Below are 13,391 nucleotides of genomic sequence, written 5' to 3' on the forward strand. Positions count from 1 at the left end.
GGCTAAGGGCTGGGTGGGAAGAGGAAAGGGTGAGAGGGGAGAAAGAGAAGAGAAAAGTAAGAAAAGAAAGGGGGAAGGAAAAAAAAAGAAGGAAGAGGAGAGACAAAGAGATGGAGAGAGAGAGAAAGAGGGAGAGAGAAAAAGAGAAAGAGGACAGAAAATAGAGAGATAAAGAGACAGAGAAAGAAAAGGGGGAGAAAGAAAAAAGAGAAAGTCAGAGAGACAAAGAATTGACAGAGAGAAAGAAAAAGAGACAGAGAAACAGAGAAGAGACAGAGAGAAAGAGAGAAGAGAAAGAAAAAGTGGGAAAAAGGAGAGACAGGAAAGAGAGAAAGAGACTAGAAGGCTGGAAGCAGGCTTCACAATATAAATTCCATAAACCACTAAAAGTCTGTGTGTGTGTGTGTGTGTGTGTGTGTGTGTGTGTGTGTGTGTGTGTGTGTGTGTGTGTGTGTGTGGTATCTGCAGCTGCCCTGACTGAGCACCAAGCTAAGCTGTGATGAACACCCTCGGTGTGTGGGGAGCCCTCACCCTCTTGGATGTTCCCTGGAATCCTAGTAAGAGAATTTCTGCAGCTTCATCAAAGGCGACTGGCAGAGGCATCCACACAAACATACACACACATGCACAAACACATACACATACAAACACCCATACATCCAAACCTTCATACACACACACACACACACACACACACTCACAGACCAAATATGCATGTATACAAACACACATACACCCAAATATACATACACACATACATACATTCAAACACATAGACATATACATGCATATAAACATACAAACACATACACAAACACACCAGTAGCTGGCCAGGCTGAATTGTGTGCTCTGTGAGATGTTCTGGGGAGGGCACACTGGGAGCAGCTCTGGCAGCAGGCTCTCTGCACTGGGAGGTCTGCCCAGCTGAGCCACTGCCTCCCTAGCCTGGGTGGTCTGGGGCATCTCTGACCACAGGCTCTGCCCAGCCAGGACTCACCAAGGGGGGAGCCCCATGGTGGGCAGCCCCTCTCTGCCTTCCAGGTAGGGCTTCACTGATTTTTATCTCAGTTTGGAACCCAGAGTGTGCTCTGATCCTAATACTGATAAAGGAATAAAGGCTGATGCCATCTGCCATGGCAACTATCAAGATGGCAGCTGCTTTTCATCAGCTTTATCTGAACTTTGCATTAATGGGAATTCAGACACTGTGGGTGCATTTTCCAAAAGGACATTAAAATGATAGCACTCTTCTGAATAGAACCGATTGGTCGAATATCAACCTAAGACTGTCTCCTTTATCTCTCTACTAAAAGCAATAGGGGAGGGAAATGGGAATAAAAAACTGGATTAATTTTTGAAAATATTTGTTCCATCCTGTGTGGGCTGTTGGGCTCTCTTGCCTCTCTCTGCCTCTCTCCAGGGTTGGCATTGGTACCAGTGTCCTTAAAGGTTTTCCCTGGAACAGGAGCTGGGAGCCTAGAATCCCAGGAGCCTCCAGCTTGGATCCCTGGGCTGGTCCTGTTGCCACAAATGGGATTCCAATGTGCAGATTCTCAGGGCAGTGCAATCAATAAAATAGCATGTGAGTGTTCCCGGCCTACCGCAGGTAATAATAGAGGCGTTTTTCAAAGGAAGAAATCATATTCTAGGAGGTTCTGCTCAGTGTTGAGTGGTTTTCCCTTTTTTTCCTCCTTTTCTTCCTCTTTTTTTTTTTTTTGGTCTAAGCAACAGTTTCCAGCAGGTACACCTTCCCCCCCTTCATTAGCCTGGGTGGAACACAACAATTTGCAGCAGAAAAGATGCTAATTACAGCATCGGGCTTCACAGTGTTGGCTAGGAAAGCGTATATAAGAAGTATAAATATGAGCTGGTAATGGCACGCTCTATCCTTGATGCAGTTACGTGGCTCCAGATTACGATAGATTGTTCTCCAGAAGGTGGTTTTTCTGTGTGTGTTTTTCCCCCTTCCTAATGAAATCTATATTTTATTTATTTATTTATAGGTGAAAGTTAGTTTGGTGCCTTTCTCCTAATGAAATACTTTGTAGTTTCAAAGATACAGGTAGGCATCCTACACCTAGATGTGTATGGATGGAGAAAATGGGGGGGGAAGGGGGAGGGACAGAGACAGACAAAGACAGAGACAGAGAGAGAGGAAAAAGAGAAAAAGGGAAAGGAGGGAAGAGCGAGAAGGAAAAAGAAGGGAAAAGAGGAAAAGAGAAAATAGAAAAGAGAAAGGGAAGAGAGAGAAGGAGGAGACAGGGGAAAAGGAGAAAGAGATAGATGAATGGATGGAAGGAGAGAAAGAAAGAGAAAAAGGTGAAAGAGAGAGAAATTACAGAAAGAAAATGATATGATTCATATAATATGAGCTTTTAACACATGGTAAGCATAGAGTTCTTCATCACCTTCAGTCTTTCCAAATGATGAATAGCCCCAAAAACAAATTGTACCAGGTATTGAGGGATAGGGTGGATTACACTTTGCACATACATATTTGAATTTTGAAAAGAGATTGAACAGAGATAAATAAAAACCAGAGGCGATAGATAGGAAAGGCTAACAGGTGAGCATCATGGAAAGATCAATAGCTTTATAGCTTTGTTTTTTAAATGGAACTTGAGCAAAGTTCAATGATCCTCATCTAACTTAGGGTCTCTCAAAGGCACCAAAGAAAAAGTGCTAAGTCAGTTTGGGACTATCCCACCTGAGAGTAAATACTTGACTTTCTGGCCAAGAAAGTGGTCACAATTGAAGTGGCCTCTTCCCTGCCCATACACACCCAATTTTGATCCCAGCTACCTGGGATGCTCTCCCTTCTACCTCATTTTATTTTTTCAATCAACTATCTAGCAAAGAAAGAGATGCCAAATTCTGTATTGATTCACGCAAGATATTTAGAAGAGTGAAAAGTTGGTTTTCCATATAAGAAAAGGTAGAAAAGTATCTCTTCTCCGTGTGTGTGTGTGTGTGTGTGTGTGTGTGTGTGTGTGATCTCTTTGATTGTCTAGAGAGACAGCCAGCTCGTTTTAGTAAATAGAGGACTGATCTTGGAGAACCTCTACCTCCTAGATCAAGAAAACCTTCGTCCGCTCTCTGGCTCACACCAATTGTGTCACCTTGAAAAAAAGTCAACTGATCTCATAATGCTCACAAGCTACTCTTTCAAATACAAAACTGATCTTCATCAGTAAAGGGAGTTTCTATATTAAGAATGATCTCTCACCTAACTGTGTGACCTTGGGCAAGTCATTTAACTCCATTGCCTTGCAAAAAAAAAAACAAGGCAAACAAACAAAATTATCTCTCTTTTTTTGAGGAAGTGATGCTTTTGACCTAAGATTTTAGAGGTATTGAGTAATTCCCAGCATGAAATTGCATCCATCAAGGTAGTGATATTCTTAAATGTTTGTATGATACCAATGATTTGGGAATTCCCTCCAAAGCTGCAAATTGAAACCCATCTGTGTCTATGTCTTAACATAATACAGGGAGTATACCTGGAAAGCCAAAGGTCTTCCTTGGTTTCACAGCAACCTTCCCCCTTTTCATTTGACCACCCATCTTCTCTTACTAGTATACATTTTACTGATGACAGCCTTCAGTTCAGTTTTTCTTCCAAGGTCCTCCTTGGTTACATGTTGCAATCTGCATACACACACACACACACACACACACACATATATATATATATATATATATATATATATATATATATATATGCCTTCTGAGGGATAGTTTATTTTAGTTCTTTGGAAATTGTTGAACCCCCTATCTTTATATCATACTGGAAAGAAAGAAGATTTGGTGTTAAAGAGAGGAATCTTTGTTTCCATGAGAACTTTAGGGTCTTTAAAAGATTTTTACAATTCTCTAAGGTCAATCCAACCTGTTTTTCACCTCCTGTTCATTTCTGAATCCAATTGACTGTCCATCTGTACTAAGATGTCTGTATGTGTACATATAAATACACATATATTGTTTGTCCTTCACTTTAGAAGAAGACCATGACATCAGGAAAATGATGCCAAGACAAGCACTTGAATTGGATTTGAATGAGGGGGTTCTCATTTTCTCCTCCAGAATCATCTGAGTCCAGTGGCCAGATATGACAGGATGACAGGCTATGTGGCAATCAGGATGAAGTGACTTGCCCAAGGTCACCCAGCTAGTAAGTGGCAAATATCTGAGTTTGAATTCGGACTCCCATACTCTTGAATCCAAAAACCAGTGTTCTATCCACTGTGCCACCAAGCTACCCAAACACACACACAAACACACACACACACACACACACACACACACACACACAGAGGCACATATATATGATATACTATAGATTTTACATCCAAATGCATGCTAACTCATTGTCCATCTGTACTGTTTCATACACATACACATATATGAAATTTAGATTAGCTAGCTTACAGCATGCATTTAGATGGGGGAAAATATCTAGTCCATCTAAATTCATGCTGTAAGTTGGACAATCAAAATTCTTCAGCCACATGATTTTTCCCACATGGACAGGCAGCTCAAACTGCTTTGAGTGATTACTGATCTCTTCAATGAGGCTCTAAGGTGTTCTGGGTCTTGATGTCACAAGCACAATGTCATCTCCAAGTGGGAAAGACTGTAGGACCTCAGCATCCACAGAGAAACCTTCTTCAACTTGAACCTCTATCCCAGTGGCAACCATATTTGGAAATTATACATTAAAATATTTAATGTTTCATCTGATATCTCCTCCTATTCTTCTATCTTTCAAGAAATCTTGAATGATTTTGTTGGATGATAGGGCATTTAAAGTGGTATTTTCTTTAACATATCAAATGCTTTTTTCATGATCAAGGAGAATGTGAAAATAAGAATATAAGGTTATTCTCAATATGTTTTAGTCCTTGTGAGATGACAGAGATGTAGTCCATTGTTAACGACTGCTTATAGAGGTCTGCTCATTCTTAAAAAAAACCCAAGATATCCTTAATCACTGTATAGTTGACTTCCATCACAATTTTGTATAGGCAGAGGACTAGGCATATAGGTTGTTGATATTTTTCTCACTTCCTTTTTTTGGTATTAGTAAAGTCATTCTTCTGTTGCTTTGGTATCTTGCCCTCTTTACATATCACCTTCTTGATATATTCACAATTATGTCTTCTCCAGCATGGATTGATCTGGTCTAAGGAGACATTTTTACTGTAGTTTTTTCTCATTATCTCATTAGTGCCATTTCATCTCTCTCTCTCTCTCTCTCTCTCTCTCTCTCTCTCTCTCTCTCTCTCTCTCTCTCTCTCTCTCTCTCTCTCCTCTCTCTCTCTCCTCTCTCTCTCTTTCCTCTCTCTCCCCCCCTTTTCCCCTCTATCTCTCTCCATCTCTCCATCTCTCTGTCTCTCCATCTCTGTCTGTGTCTGTCTGCAGTCACTGTCTGTCTGTCTGTCTTTGTTGTCCTTCCACTTGTATCCTTAAATATCCCAGGGATGACTTTGTCTAATTGGATTTCTTGTTAAATTTTCTCTGAGCTGGTTTTAACATCCTCTGATTTTCTACTTTATTAGAAGATACTGTTCATAATTATCATTCATAAGATTTTACAAATGAATTCATATTCGAAACTTGAATTGTCTTTGGTCACCATCTCTCTTTACTTGACAAATAAGTCAAATGTGTGCTGATTAATACACTCACTAGGCTCTTTTGATTTTCTTGTTGTGGCAATGAATTGGCATGAATACACTTTGGTATAAAATTATTATAATTGGTTTCATCATCATTCCTGTTGTCAGTTTCCCATTTCTAAATAGCTTGGAATTGAGTTGTTCCAATTGTTCATCATTATTTGTTTTGAGGTTTTTTTTTCTCATTAGTCTTCTTTTTGACTTTTTGCTAATTTTAATCTTTGCTCTAAGAATTTTGTGGTCTCCTTATACATAGATAGCTGATTCAGAGATAATTCTCACATCAAAAAACAGCTCTTTTTCTCTGTCTTAAAAATTAATCTCTTTCATTTTTTGGCAGTGTTATTTAGTGCTCCTCCACCTCTTAGTTTCCCAAGCTTCCTTCAAAATTTATATCAATTCTCATCTTCTACAGGAAGACTTTCCCAGTTTCTCCAGCTTCTGATGCTTCCTCTCTGACACTACCTTCTATCTACTATATATAAACCTTGTATGCATTGGTTATTTCCGTGTTGCCGCCTAAGATGAGGCCATTTTTAGTTCAGACTTGCTTTGCAATTAATGTTTTATCATGAGAACTAAAGAATTGAGATGAGGTTTCCTGCCACCCATAATAAATGAATAAATCCAATTAGGTACTTAAGCAAATTTTCATTTACCAAAGAAGATAATATAGAACAAGTCACACAGAGAACATAGTGCTCTATGAGCCATAATACATCCATAAAGGTGACTGCTATTTATCTGCTATTGAAAACTAGAAATTTTATTTCTAAGACTGAATTTCAAGAAAGCATTTATCAGAGGCAGCTAGGTGGTACAGTGGATAGAGCACCAGCCCTGGAGTCAGGAGGACCTGAGTTCAAATCCAGCCTCAGACACTTAGTTACCTAGCTTGGGCAAGTTACTTAACCCCATTGCCTTAAATAATTTCTTTTTTTTTAAAAAAAAGTTCAGATATCATTATTTTATACCACAAATATGGTCCTAAAAATTCTTAAGGTCATAGGATCACAGACAGACTTGCAAGAGACATTCAAAATTCATCCAATCCACCACTTTGATTTTTAAATAAAGAATCTGAGACCCAGAAATGTCAGCTAATTTATCCAAAGTCTCATGGGCAGTAAGTAGCAGAATCAGGTCTTGAACTTGGGACCTCTGACCTGAAATCCAAGATTACTTCCACTGTCCCACATTGTGGGTAGCTCACTCTTCATGGGCATAGTGCTACACATTGTAAAAGAGATCAAGGTGCTTATTATCAAAGGGACTCTGATTATACTTTTTTAAATGAACAATTTTGTTTATAATTATTTATATCCTTAAAATTATTGATAATATATATTTATACATTGCTTATAATAATAAAAATAACTCTCCTCAGTGTCTCATTTGGGAGCTAATGTTGCAAAGGTAGGAGAATTGGATTTGCAGCAAGAAGACGAGTTTGAATTCTATCTCATCCTAACCTGTTCTTTTACTGTCAGCCTTAATCAGATCATGGGAAATGAGTGGGTTTTGGTAGCACCAGTTATGTGTGCAGTAAGGGGGGGGGGGAGAGAGAGACAGACAGACAGACAGACAGACAGACAGAGACAGAGAGAGACAGAGACAGAGAGAGAGAGAGACAAAAGGAGACAGAGACAGAAAGGGAGACAGACATAGAGAGATAGAAGAGAGAGTGAAGAGAAACAGGGGGAAGGGAGGGAAGAAGAAAGGGAAGGGGAGAAATTAGAGACAAAGACAGTGATAGAAACAGAGACAGAGGCAGAGACAGATAGAGACAGAGACAGAGGCAGAGAAGAGCATAAAGGATACGGGTCACTCCAAGATTTCCGATCTGGTCTGTCATAATGACTATAGAAGGCATAGGATAAGAAGGAGCAGGAGGTAGGAGGAATTGAAACCTGGTCTTGGAAATCTAAGAAATAAGAGTGCAAGCCCTATAGCTGTGGAATGCAGGTCAAAGACAATTATCACACTCTAATGGAGGGGGGCCAGTGGTGAGTCTCCATTTGGAATGCAGTGAGAGCAGTTCTACAAGACTGATCGCATTAATATGAAAAGAATATTATCGAAATCAAGAAGGTACAACAGAGGGCAGCCAGAATGATACAAGGACTCAAGGACCTTAATTATTTAAAAAGGTTGGAAACACATTTGCTTTACATTCCTGCATAAAGAATAAAGTCTAAAAGGAATCTGCTGAGAACTTCCCCAATTTCTAGGTATCCAAGTGGAGGGGATTTACAAGGACTAATCGCAGAAAACAAGAAGAAGGGCATGTCCCCGAGCCCAGAAAGAACAGGGTATTAGAGGAGTTTAAGTGGGCTCTCTTTGAAAAGAGAGGAGTGAATTTAGGATTCAAGTCACCAAACTAGTTCCCACTGCTAATACATACAATCTGTACATGTGTGTATTTATACAAATACTATATATTTTTTAAGGAGACAAGGATTACAAAGGAAAGTAATTATGGGGTAGACGACTGCAGAGTCAAGTAGATTTAGGGAGATTTCCTATCCTAAAATTTCCTGTGTTCTGTAACACTTCCATGTAATTTTCAATGTTTGGAGTGCCCATTGGGAAAAGAGACTAAACACTAAAATAGACTCATACAAAGGCAGGATCTAAGCATTGGAGGAGACCTCAGAGACTGGCTAGTCAAACTCACACCTGAACCCCTCTACTCCGGACCCAAGTGGTGATCCAACCTCTGTTTGAAGACCTCTGGTGATGGTCTATATTCCCAGGCACTTCATATCACTTTGCGGTAGCAGCTGGGAAAATGTCCTCACATCAAGTTGAAACTGGATTCTGTATACCCTTTACCCATTAATCCCTGTGTGGCTCTCTGGGGCCAAAACTAATCAATTTACTCCCTCTTTTGCATTACAGAACTCATAATACTTGAAGACGATACTTATGGCTATTTTCACCTCAGCCCAATAATCCCCCCAAGTATTCTTCTCTCCTAGCTAAATACCTCAAATGATATTCAAGAGAACTAACAGAAAAGTAATCTGTGATCTGGGTATCTAAGAATACTTTTTCTAAAGACCTAAGATTTCTAAAACCTGACAAAGTTCATGTGTTTTGCTGGGGGCTCATTCATCTAGGAGTCCATCTAGGGATAATGCTTTCTAAGAAAGCTTATAGTACATAATAGATCAATGAGTAATGAATGGAATGACCTCTCAGAAAATTTTTTAAGCTTCAGTTCGACCTGAAAGGATGGGAAGGATGGTACTGGGCCAGGTGCACTAGTGTCCTTAGAATTTATTTTGTCGGAGGCATTGAGTCCAGTCTCCTCATTTTTAAAAGTAAGCCCACCCTATGGGCACTTACATTCCTAGGGCTCTTGCTGGCCATGGAGTGTGTCTTCTTCTCTCCATCTTGTAGACTCAACTGAAGCATCACCTTCTTCAAGAAACCCTTCTTGATCCTCCCAACTGCTAGTTAGCCTTCTCCCTAAATCCCATTGTGTTTATTCTGATTATAAAATCTTCTATGAATCTTCCTCAATTAGAATAGATATTCTTGGGGTGGCTAGGTGGCGCAGTGGATAGAGCACCAGCCCTGGAGTCAGGAGGACCTGAGTTCAAATTCGACCTCAGACGCTTAATAATTACCTAGCTGTGTGGTCTTGGGCAAGCCACTTAACCCCATCTGTCTTGCAAAAAAATATTCTTGAGGAGAGGCATTATTTCATTTTTCTTTTCATATCCTTAGATATTTTACAGTATAAAGTTGGTGGAGCTAATAGAGTAGGTGACAAATAGTAGGTGGTTAACAAATTTCAATTAATTAATTGAAGAAACTGAGACTCATAAAAATTAACTAACTTGCCCAAGGTCGTATGGTGGCGCCAGGGGTAGGATTTACATCTGATCATCTCCCCAAGAGCCAAATCTTTGTCACTGGCCCAGGCCACCTTTTTGTCACCAATGGAAACAGATAAGAACTGTGCATGGCCACATGGCCACTGGTCAGTGGAAAGTGGTGATGCACACAATCAACTTGTTCTTTCCCATCAGGGCAGAAGATGTTCATTTAGTGTCTATTTTAAACAATCTAACAGGGGCACATATGCCACGTGCAAACACACACATACACACTCCCACAGAGTAAATCATGTACATATCCCACAGTATGACCCAGTCATGGTTCCAGAGAAGAAATGAGTAAACTTCTCTCCTCTTAATAGAGAAGTGGGGAATGGGAGTGAGGAAACAGCAGGAAGAAGAGAACAGCAGAGGACCCCAGCTCAACAGTGAGAGCACTTCATCTGATGTTATTATTAGGGACTACTAGTGGCTGTGAAGCATCAAAAGTATGAATTACCCTGACCATACATTATTGCTGTTGCTGCTGTACAACAACTACTATTGTTCTACTATTCCTACTACAACTACTACTACTACTACTACTACTACTACTACTACTACTACTACCACTGCTACTACTGCGACTACTGTTGTTACTACTACTCCTACTCCTACTACTATTACTACTACTATTACTACTACTACTGCTACTCTACTACTACTACTACTACTATTACTACTACTACTACAACTGCTACTACTACTACTATTACTGCTATTACTACTACTACTCCTACTACTATTACTACTACTACTACAACTGCTACTACTACTATTACTACTACTCCTCCTACTATTGCTACTACTACTGCTACTACTACTATTGCTACTACTACTACTACTACTACTAATAATAATAATAATAATAATCCTACTACTCCTACTCCTATTAGTACCACTACTACTCCTACTACTGCTACTATTTCTACCACTGCTCTGCCATTATTGCTGCTGCCACAACTATTCTGCTCCTACCACTGCTGTTACTTCTACTACTATTCCTGCTGCTGCTACTACTGCTGCTACTACTACTACTGCTACTGCTGCTATTATTGCTGCCACTACTTTTCTGCTGCTCTGCTACTGTTAATATTATTTTTTAGGGTTTTTTTGCTAGGCAATGGGGTTAAGTGATTTGCCCAAGGCCACACAGCTAGGTAATTATAAAGTGTCTGAGACCGGATTTGAACCCAGGTGCTCCTGACTCCAGGGCCGGTGCTCTATCCACTGCACCACCTAGCCGCCCTACTGTTAATATCATTACTGCTACTGATGCTGCTACTGTTGCTAATACTATTACTACCACCACCACCACCACTACTACTACCAGTAGTAGTTAGTACTATTTGACTGAAAAGGTCCAGGCTCCACTAACAACCTTCAAACAAAATTTCTGTATATCCATGCCTATCCCCCCCAAATATACTTAGTATCCTTCTCCCTCTACCCACCCCTTATTCTTTACCCTTAACTTTTAGGGAGACCAGACTGCCATAGTCTAGCCACCATTGGGGTAGTAACCCTGCTTCTTCAAACCAAATTGGTTTCTGCTTCTGATGGATAATGGTCATCTCCCTTCTTCACAATCTCTATCATGTAGATAAAATTGTCCTTTAGCAAACTTTCAGACTCTTTCAAAGTGATGAAGAAACATATCATTGGAAATGAACATATCAAGTTGAGAAATATGATGGAATACTTCTTTATAGTTTGCCTGAACCAAGCCCTAAATTGGGTGAAATATTTCGGTACCATAGATCTGGCAATATTTTGGGGGGAGAATGGAAGGGGAATGGAACATTCAGGAAGCAGAAGAGAGGGTGGGGGAGAAGGGTAAATTGGTTTGGACTCTGACTGGGGAGAGGGAAGCAGACAGCTTGCACCTGCATATCTTCCCTTCCTAACATGAAAACATTGAAAATGGGGAACAGCAGGGAGGGTGGATATTTCAGTCAGTGATTGATAAAATGATTTAATAAAAATAGTCCCCTCCTCTCCTTAGTTTGCATATCCTACTCTCTTCTTCAAAGTTCAATCACCAGTGAATCACGTCCTGAATCAAAGGAAGGGGGAGAGATCTTTGGTGCATATGCCCATGAAAATAAATTTGTCTTTTTGTGGGGGTTTTCTGCTAGTTAGATTTTTTAAATGGTTTTTTTTCATTAGTTTTCTTTTTTAGAATTAAATTAGAACTTGATTTTACAACACCAAATGATTTGCCACATTATTCATAAATCACAAATAGGAATTCTAAATAGTGCCTCCAAAATATTATTATATTTTAGGTAATTTCAAATTAATCAAATAAATAATACTGTCTAGTGGTTTTGCCAGATGAAGAGACAGCTCCTAAAATATCTCCTATTTACGTAACTTGTTTCCCACACAACAACCCTTTAGGGAAAGGACTCAGGTTCTTTATTGTCTTCATTTTACAAATGAAAAAATTGAGGCTCAAAGTGATGAAATTACTTAATAGATGTTGATGTATACAAGAATTATCAACATATTCAATGGCTTGAGAGGTGAATATGAAGTCTGAAGGATATCAGTTCAAATTCCAAAATTCTGCCACTAATTCTGGCTAGCTAACAGCTGCTTAACTCACCTCATCTTCAAAAGGAGACTGCCAATATTTGCCTTTCCTACCTCATAGGATTGGTGTGAGCTTCTGGAAAGATAAAGTTTGCAAGATATGTTACAAATTTTAAAATATTTTATGGCAGTATGACAATATGGTAGGATGATTAGGTTGTCAGTTCTAGAACCAATAAGTTCTGGATTCAAGGACTACTTTGAGCACATGCTGGTTATGTGATCCTGGACAAATCCCTTAGCATCTATTATAGCTCTTTAATAACAAGAGCCCAAGAATAGGTCCCAATTTGTTTTGATAGAGGGAATTTCCTCATCAAGGATTCCCTTACGATGATAAAATCAAAGATCTGGAACAAGAAAGGGGATTATAATTGATGCAATTGGAACCTGATGCAAAGTCTTCTCCATATGTAAGACTCAAGACATTCACTATAGAACCCTAAGGGATGAGAGCAAAACAACATAGGAGATTCCACATTAACTGTCAAGTGAATTTCATACATCTCCAGATGTATGAAAAATAAGGTACATTGCTGACCCTGAGTTAGCCAACTAGTTACTTATCATTCTGGTTTTTTTCTTCTGTGATTTCATCAACCATCTATTAAGCACCAGTTATGTACTGATACATCAGTGTGGAGAACTCTCTGTGAGCAAACTCCTTCAACAGATAGAAATCATCCTCTTCTCTAAAGTCTTAGAGAGTCATCTGGATGACTGAGAAGTTACCTAGCCAGTGTGTGACTGTGAGGCAGCATGTGAAGCCAGGTCTTCCTGACTCTATACTGATTAGAAAATAGCCCTCTAAGTCTAAAAGCAAAAAACCCTTGTGCCTTATTACCCTCGTGATGAGCAGGATTCAAATTCACAGGCAGACTCCTGAAGAAATACTTGCAGACTCAGAAGGTAAACCTCTGTGACCCAACACAATTGTCCAGGATCCTATGGTAACAACACAAAGCCAGATGGAATTCTGACCATAAGAGTCCCAATGTTTTGTTCATATCAAATGACTTGGTTAAAATTCCTCTGCAGGATCCTGAGTGGTTTCTTGTGCCCAGTTCCAATACAATTAAACCATCTAAGACTAAGTCCCAATACAACCAAACTATCTAAGACTAAATCCCAATGCAACCAAACCATCTAAGACTAAGTCCCAATACAACCAAACCAGCCAGCACTATTAATGGATGCTGCCCATTTGTGAGTTCAGCAGAATGGATAG

Source organism: Macrotis lagotis, chromosome 7, assembly GCF_037893015.1.
Source record: "Macrotis lagotis isolate mMagLag1 chromosome 7, bilby.v1.9.chrom.fasta, whole genome shotgun sequence".
Lineage (NCBI taxonomy): Eukaryota > Metazoa > Chordata > Mammalia > Peramelemorphia > Peramelidae > Macrotis > Macrotis lagotis.